The sequence below is a fragment of the Erythranthe guttata genome, chromosome 8, assembly GCF_056151865.1.
Source record: "Erythranthe guttata isolate IM_541 chromosome 8, IM_541, whole genome shotgun sequence".
Lineage (NCBI taxonomy): Eukaryota > Viridiplantae > Streptophyta > Magnoliopsida > Lamiales > Phrymaceae > Erythranthe > Erythranthe guttata.
The window spans coordinates 4,387,911-4,395,965 of NC_142540.1; positions in this window are offsets into that span (position 1 = coordinate 4,387,911).

Genomic DNA, 8,055 nt, shown 5'->3' on the forward strand with positions numbered 1-8,055 from the left:
ATCCACCCAAATTTGACTTGATAGTATATCATTTATACAATCCCACTTTCTGCCCGATGTGAATTGACGAAAATGTCCCTCATTATTTCTTAAATTACGAAAATAATCGATATATAAACTCACAAAATCAGCTATTTCCCCTCAAGGATGCAGCCCTAGCCTCCCAGGTGAGAAATCCTCCCAGGTGACAAATCAGATCTTACATCGTCTTTTCAATTTTTAGACTTGTTGTTTGTTTTAGTGTTTAATCCGTTCAATAACTTCTTAAAATGCCCACAAATTGTTTGTACTTTGGCAGATAGAATCGAAGAAGAAGACAAGTCCGGCGAGAAACCTCCGTTCGAAGTGTTGACACTTTCCGGTGTCCGACATTATGGCAGGTTCCTCGTTGTCTTTGAATTTTAAATCTTTGTTTAATTCCGTCGAGCTTGAAATGAGAAATTTAGGGCTTTGTTTTTTGCAACAACTTCTCACCAACAGAGCCTTAGAATACCCAATTGTTTATTTGTTGTTATTTAAGATATATATATATATATATGTAGAGTATGCAGCCCAAATTAATTCTTTGTGAATGGCCCATTAAAATTCCACCTTGCAACTCACTTGCGAGCAGCCCACAAAATTTGAGCCCAAAATTAAAGTCAGCCCAATCTCACTAGGTTTTACCTTTAACTCTCTCTTGACCTTTTCTTTTATCTAGTTTTTCCGGTTTACAGCAGATTGATTATTCAAATCTGCCCCTTTTTTCTCTCAACAAATCTTGGTGATTTGTTACCTAATTCTTCGTGAGTTTGGTGGATGATTTGGGCGAATAAGTGCACCCTTTTCTTTTTCTGTGTGGGAGACGAAAAAAGAGAGAAAAATAGAGTCGAGAAAATATTAGAATACTTCGTGTATTTTGGGAAGAAAAAAATTAAAGTGAAAGAGAGAACCTTTTTTGAGAAGCAAAGCTCGATTCTTTCAATGAATTCGAGCTTACTTCTTTAGGGATAAACCAGTGAGATTATGGTGTGAATTTGGGTTTCGTTTTCTTCGTGTTTTTCGTTGGAATACACTGTGTGTGCGTGTGTGTGGTTGTCGTGAGTGTTTGGAGGCCCCACTTGGATTTTGGACGAGGACTCGGAGATTGAGGACTGAGCCGGAAAATTGAACCTCGCCGGAGCAGCCGTCGGAGGATTCCTTCCAGCAAATCTGTGTGATTTGCTCCTGGTTATTCTCTTCTATCTCTACGAATTATTTTTGCCTTTAATGTTTTGCAAATTTATTAATTTGAAACTGTTGAATTCTGATTAGTATTAATTAGGAGTTTGATTTGTTTAATTGATTCCTATGATCATGTTTATTGGTTATTGAATATTGTCTGATTGCTGATTGTTGTTTTCGGTAACTGCTGTCTTTTGCTATAATTATTAATTGTGTTGATTTATTATATTATATTATATTTTAATTGCTTCTAATAAAATATGAGTATTTTGATTTTGTGTGGTATGTCTTCTCCGGGCGGATACCCAACAGTGGTATCAGAGCTTTGTTAAGGGTCCGTCCGGAGCGGCGAACGAAATCCTGGTCCAGGGGTTTCGCTCAGGTATAAATTTCTACTCTTTGTGAGTTGATTGATTCTTTGTGATAATTATACCTATTATTGGTGAATCTTGGTGATTCTTTATTTATTGCTTCCGCTAATATTTTGTGTGAATCTGTGTGATTCTTTATCTTTGTGATATTTGAAAATTGGAATCTTTGTGATTCAATTATCTTTGTGATTTTTTTAAAATTTGTGAGTATTTGTGATTCGATCTTGCTAAAGAATATTGAATCTTTGTGATTCTTCTGTGTGTTGATCCATATTTGATAATCTTTGTGATTTTTGCTATCTTTGTGATACTTGGAATATGGGATCTATGTCTATGTTATCTTTAGCTCCTTTCGATGGAAAGGGTGATTTTTCTATTTGGCAACAGAAAATGAAAGGTATTTTAATTCATCAAAAATGTTTTAAAGCGATTTCCTTAAGTGAGGAAGTTTTTATAACTGTTGCTAAATGTGAAGAACTCGATGATCTTGCTTATTCTGCTATTATCTTGAATCTAAGTGACTCTGTGATTAGAAAAGTAGGAAATCATGATTCTGCTAGAAGTTTATGGGATAAATTGGAAGAGCTTTATGTTGAAAATTCTTTGCCCAATAAAATGTTTTTGCTTGAAAAGTTTTTAGGATTTAAATTGGACTCTCGCAAAAATATTGATGCTAATATGGATGTTTTTACCAAGTTAGTTCAAGGTATTAAATTAACTGGTGATAAGCGAACATTGATGATTATACCCCTATTGTGCTCTTGAATGTTATTCCTGATATTTATAATGATGTTAAGTCTGCTATTAAGTATGGTAGAGATAAGATTACTTTAGATACTGTGATCAATGCTTTAAAAAGCAAAGAGCTTGAATTGGGAATTAGTAGGGATAAATCATTTGGTGAGGTTAATTTTACTAAAGGAAGTCAGCCTAATCGCTTTCAAAACTATAAGGCTTCTTCGAGTCAAATTGATCAAACTAAGAAAAAGGGTGGAGATTGGAGTAAGTCGAAGGCTAATCCTAATCATAGGAGATGTATTAATTGTGGTAATCATAATCATTTTGTTAATGAGTGTCCCAAGCCTAAGAAAAACCAACATAGAGATCAAGCCAATATGATATCCGACGGTGGTGATGTATTCGAATGTGTTAGAATATTTGCATTACTTTGTGTTTTGCTTATTATTTGCATTACTTTGTGTTTTGCTTGATTTTTGCATTACTTTGTGTTTTGTTCTTTAAACTTGTACTAACTTTGTGTTTTGAGTGCAGGTAATGTCATACGGCAATGATGACTTCGTTTCTCCTAAAAGGGTCCCGATGATCCATTTGGGCCAGGTGGAGATTTGTAGAGTATGTGGCCCAAATTAATTCTTTGTGAATGGCCCATTAAATTTCCACCTTGCAAACCCACTTACGAGCAGCCCACAAAATTTGAGCCCAAAATTAAAGTCAGCCCAATCTCACCAGGTTTTACCTTTAACTCTCTCTTGACCTTTTCTTTTATCTAGTTTTTCTGTTTTACAGCAGATTGATTATTCAAATCTGCCCCTTTTTTCTCTCAACAAATCTTGGTGATTTGTTACCTAATTCTTCGTGAGTTTGGTGGATGATTTGGGCGTATAAGTGCACCCTTTTCTTTTTCTGTGTGAGAGACGAAAAAAGAGAGAAAAATAGAGTCGAGAAAAGAGTAGAATACTTCGTGTATTTTGGGAAGAAAAAAATTAGTGTGAAAGAGAGAACCTTTTTTGAGAAGCATAGCTCGATTCTTTCAATGAATTCGAGCTTACTTCTTTAGGGATAAACCGGTGAGATTAGGGTGTGAATTTGGGTTACGTTTTCTTCGTGTTTTTCGTTGGAATACACTGTGTGTGTGCGTGTGTGTGGCTGCCGTGAGTGTTTGAAGGCCCCACTTGGATCTTGGACGAGGACTCGGAGATTGAGGACTGAGCCGGAAAATCGAACCTCGCCAGAGCAGCCGTCGGAGGATTCCTTCCCAGCAAATCTGTGATTTGCTCCTGGTTATTCTATTCTATCTCTACGAATTATTTTTGCCTTTAATGTTTTGCAAATTTATTGTTGAATTCTGATTAGTGTTAATTAGGATTTTGATTTGTTTAATTGATTCATATGATCATGTTTATTGGTTATTGAATATTGTCTGATTGCTGATTGTTGTTTTCAATAATTGCTGTCATTTGCTATAATTATTAACTGTGTTGATTTATTATATTATATCATATTTTAATTGCTTCTAATAAAATATGAATATTTTGATTTTGTGTGGTTTGTCTTTTCCGGGCGGATACACAACAGTGGTATCAGAGCTTTGTTAAGGGTCCGTCCGGAGCGGCGTACGAAATCCTGGTCCAGGGGTTTCGCTCAGGTATAAATTTCTATTCTTTGTGAGTTGATTGATTCTTTGTGATAATTATACCTATTATTGGTAAATCTTGGTGATTCTTTATTTATTGCTTCCGCTAATATTTTGTGTGAATCTGTGTGATTCTTTATCTTCGTGATATTTGAAAATTGGAATCTTTGTGATTCGATTATCTTTGTGATTTTTTGAAAATTTGTGAGTCTTTGTGATTCGATCTTGCTAAAGAATATTGAATCTTTGTGATTCTTCTGTGTGTTGATCCATATTTGATAATCTTTGTGATTTTTGCTATCTTTGTGATACTTGGAATATGGGATCTATGTCTATGTTATCTTTAGCTCTTTTCGATGGAAAGGGTGATTTTTCTATTTGGCAACAGAAAATGAAAGGTATTTTATTTCATCAAAAATGTTTTAAAGCGATTTCCTTAAGTGAGGAAGTTTTTATAACTGTTGCTAAATGTGAAGAACTCGATGATCTTGCTTATTCTGCTATTATCTTGAATCTAAGTGACTCTGTGATTAGAAAATTAGGAAATCATGATTCTGCTAGAAGTTTATGGGATAAATTGGAAGAGCTTTATGTTGAAAATTCTTTGCCCAATAAAATCTTTTTGCTTGAAAAGTTTTTAGGATTTAAATTGGACTCTCGCAAAAATATTGATGCTAATATGGATGTTTTTACCAAGTTAGTTCAAGGTATTAAATTAACTGGTGATAAGCGAACATTGATGATTATACCCCTATTGTGCTCTTGAATGTTATTCCTGATATTTATAATGATGTTAAGTCTGCTATTAAGTATGGTAGAGATAAGATTACTTTAGATACTGTGATCAATGCTTTAAAAAGCAAAGAGCTTGAATTGGGAATTAGTAGGGATAAATCATTTGGTGAGGTTAATTTTACTAAAGGAAGTCAGCCTAATCGCTTTCAAAACTATAAGGCTTCTTCGAGTCAAATTGATCAAACTAAGAAAAAGGGTGGAGATTGGAGTAAGTCGAAGGCTAATCCTAATCATAGGAGATGTATTAATTGTGGTAATCATAATCATTTTGTTAATGAGTGTCCCAAGCCTAAGAAAAACCAACATAGAGATCAAGCCAATATGATATCCGACGGTGGTGATGTATTCGAATGTGTTAGAATATTTGCATTACTTTGTGTTTTGCTTATTATTTGCATTACTTTGTGTTTTGCTTGTTTTTTGCATTACTTTGTGTTTTGTTCTTTAAACTTGTACTAACATTGTGTTTTGAGTGCAGGTAATGTCATACGGCAATGATGACTTCGTTTCTCCTAAAAGGGTCCCGATGATCCATTTGGGCCAGGTGGAGATTTGTAGAGTATGTGGCCCAAATTAATTCTTTGTGAATGGCCCATTAAATTTCCACCTTGCAACCCACTTACGAGCAGCCCACAAAATTTGAGCCCAAAATTAAAGTCAGCCCAATCTCACCAGGTTTTACCTTTAACTCTCTCTTGACCTTTTCTTTTATCTAGTTTTTCTGTTTTACAGCAGATTGATTATTCAAATCTGCCCCTTTTTTCTCTCAACAAATCTTGGTGATTTGTTACCTAATTCTTCGTGAGTTTGGTGGATGATTTGGGCGTATAAGTGCACCCTTTTCTTTTTCTGTGTGAGAGACGAAAAAAGAGAGAAAAATAGAGTCGAGAAAAGAGTAGAATACTTCGTGTATTTTGGGAAGAAAAAAATTAGTGTGAAAGAGAGAACCTTTTTTGAGAAGCAAAGCTCGATTCTTTCAATGAATTCGAGCTTACTTCTTTAGGGATAAACCGGTGAGATTAGGGTGTGAATTTGGGTTACGTTTTCTTCGTGTTTTTCGTTGGAATACACTGTGTGTGTGCGTGTGTGTGGCTGCCGTGAGTGTTTGAAGGCCCCACTTGGATCTTGGACGAGGACTCGGAGATTGAGGACTGAGCCGGAAAATCGAACCTCGCCAGAGCAGCCGTCGGAGGATTCCTTCCCAGCAAATCTGTGATTTGCTCCTGGTTATTCTATTCTATCTCTACGAATTATTTTTGCCTTTAATGTTTTGCAAATTTATTGTTGAATTCTGATTAGTGTTAATTAGGATTTTGATTTGTTTAATTGATTCATATGATCATGTTTATTGGTTATTGAATATTGTCTGATTGCTGATTGTTGTTTTCAATAATTGCTGTCATTTGCTATAATTATTAACTGTGTTGATTTATTATATTATATCATATTTTAATTGCTTCTAATAAAATATGAATATTTTGATTTTGTGTGGTTTGTCTTTTCCGGGCGGATACACAACAGTGGTATCAGAGCTTTGTTAAGGGTCCGTCCGGAGCGGCGTACGAAATCCTGGTCCAGGGGTTTCGCTCAGGTATAAATTTCTATTCTTTGTGAGTTGATTGATTCTTTGTGATAATTATACCTATTATTGGTAAATCTTGGTGATTCTTTATTTATTGCTTCCGCTAATATTTTGTGTGAATCTGTGTGATTCTTTATCTTCGTGATATTTGAAAATTGGAATCTTTGTGATTCGATTATCTTTGTGATTTTTTGAAAATTTGTGAGTCTTTGTGATTCGATCTTGCTAAAGAATATTGAATCTTTGTGATTCTTCTGTGTGTTGATCCATATTTGATAATCTTTGTGATTTTTGCTATCTTTGTGATACTTGGAATATGGGATCTATGTCTATGTTATCTTTAGCTCTTTTCGATGGAAAGGGTGATTTTTCTATTTGGCAACAGAAAATGAAAGGTATTTTATTTCATCAAAAATGTTTTAAAGCGATTTCCTTAAGTGAGGAAGTTTTTATAACTGTTGCTAAATGTGAAGAACTCGATGATCTTGCTTATTCTGCTATTATCTTGAATCTAAGTGACTCTGTGATTAGAAAAGTAGGAAATCATGATTCTGCTAGAAGTTTATGGGATAAATTGGAAGAGCTTTATGTTGAAAATTCTTTGCCCAATAAAATGTTTTTGCTTGAAAAGTTTTTAGGATTTAAATTGGACTCTCGCAAAAATATTGATGCTAATATGGATGTTTTTACCAAGTTAGTTCAAGGTATTAAATTAACTGGTGATAAGCGAACATTGATGATTATACCCCTATTGTGCTCTTGAATGTTATTCCTGATATTTATAATGATGTTAAGTCTGCTATTAAGTATGGTAGAGATAAGATTACTTTAGATACTGTGATCAATGCTTTAAAAAGCAAAGAGCTTGAATTGGGAATTAGTAGGGATAAATCATTTGGTGAGGTTAATTTTACTAAAGGAAGTCAGCCTAATCGCTTTCAAAACTATAAGGCTTCTTCGAGTCAAATTGATCAAACTAAGAAAAAGGGTGGAGATTGGAGTAAGTCGAAGGCTAATCCTAATCATAGGAGATGTATTAATTGTGGTAATCATAATCATTTTGTTAATGAGTGTCCCAAGCCTAAGAAAAACCAACATAGAGATCAAGCCAATATGATATCCGACGGTGGTGATGTATTCGAATGTGTTAGAATATTTGCATTACTTTGTGTTTTGCTTATTATTTGCATTACTTTGTGTTTTGCTTGTTTTTTGCATTACTTTGTGTTTTGTTCTTTAAACTTGTACTAACTTTGTGTTTTGAGTGCAGGTAATGTCATACGGCAATGATGACTTCGTTTCTCCTAAAAGGGTCCCGATGATCCATTTGGGCCAGGTGGAGATTTGTAGAGTATGTGGCCCAAATTAATTCTTTGTGAATGGCCCATTAAATTTCCACCTTGCAACCCACTTACGAGCAGCCCACAAAATTTGAGCCCAAAATTAAAGTCAGCCCAATCTCACCAGGTTTTACCTTTAACTCTCTCTTGACCTTTTCTTTTATCTAGTTTTTCTGTTTTACAGCAGATTGATTATTCAAATCTGCCCCTTTTTTCTCTCAACAAATCTTGGTGATTTGTTACCTAATTCTTCGTGAGTTTGGTGGATGATTTGGGCGTATAAGTGCACCCTTTTCTTTTTCTGTGTGAGAGACGAAAAAAGAGAGAAAAATAGAGTCGAGAAAAGAGTAGAATACTTCGTGTATTTTGGGAAGAAAAAAATTAGTGTGA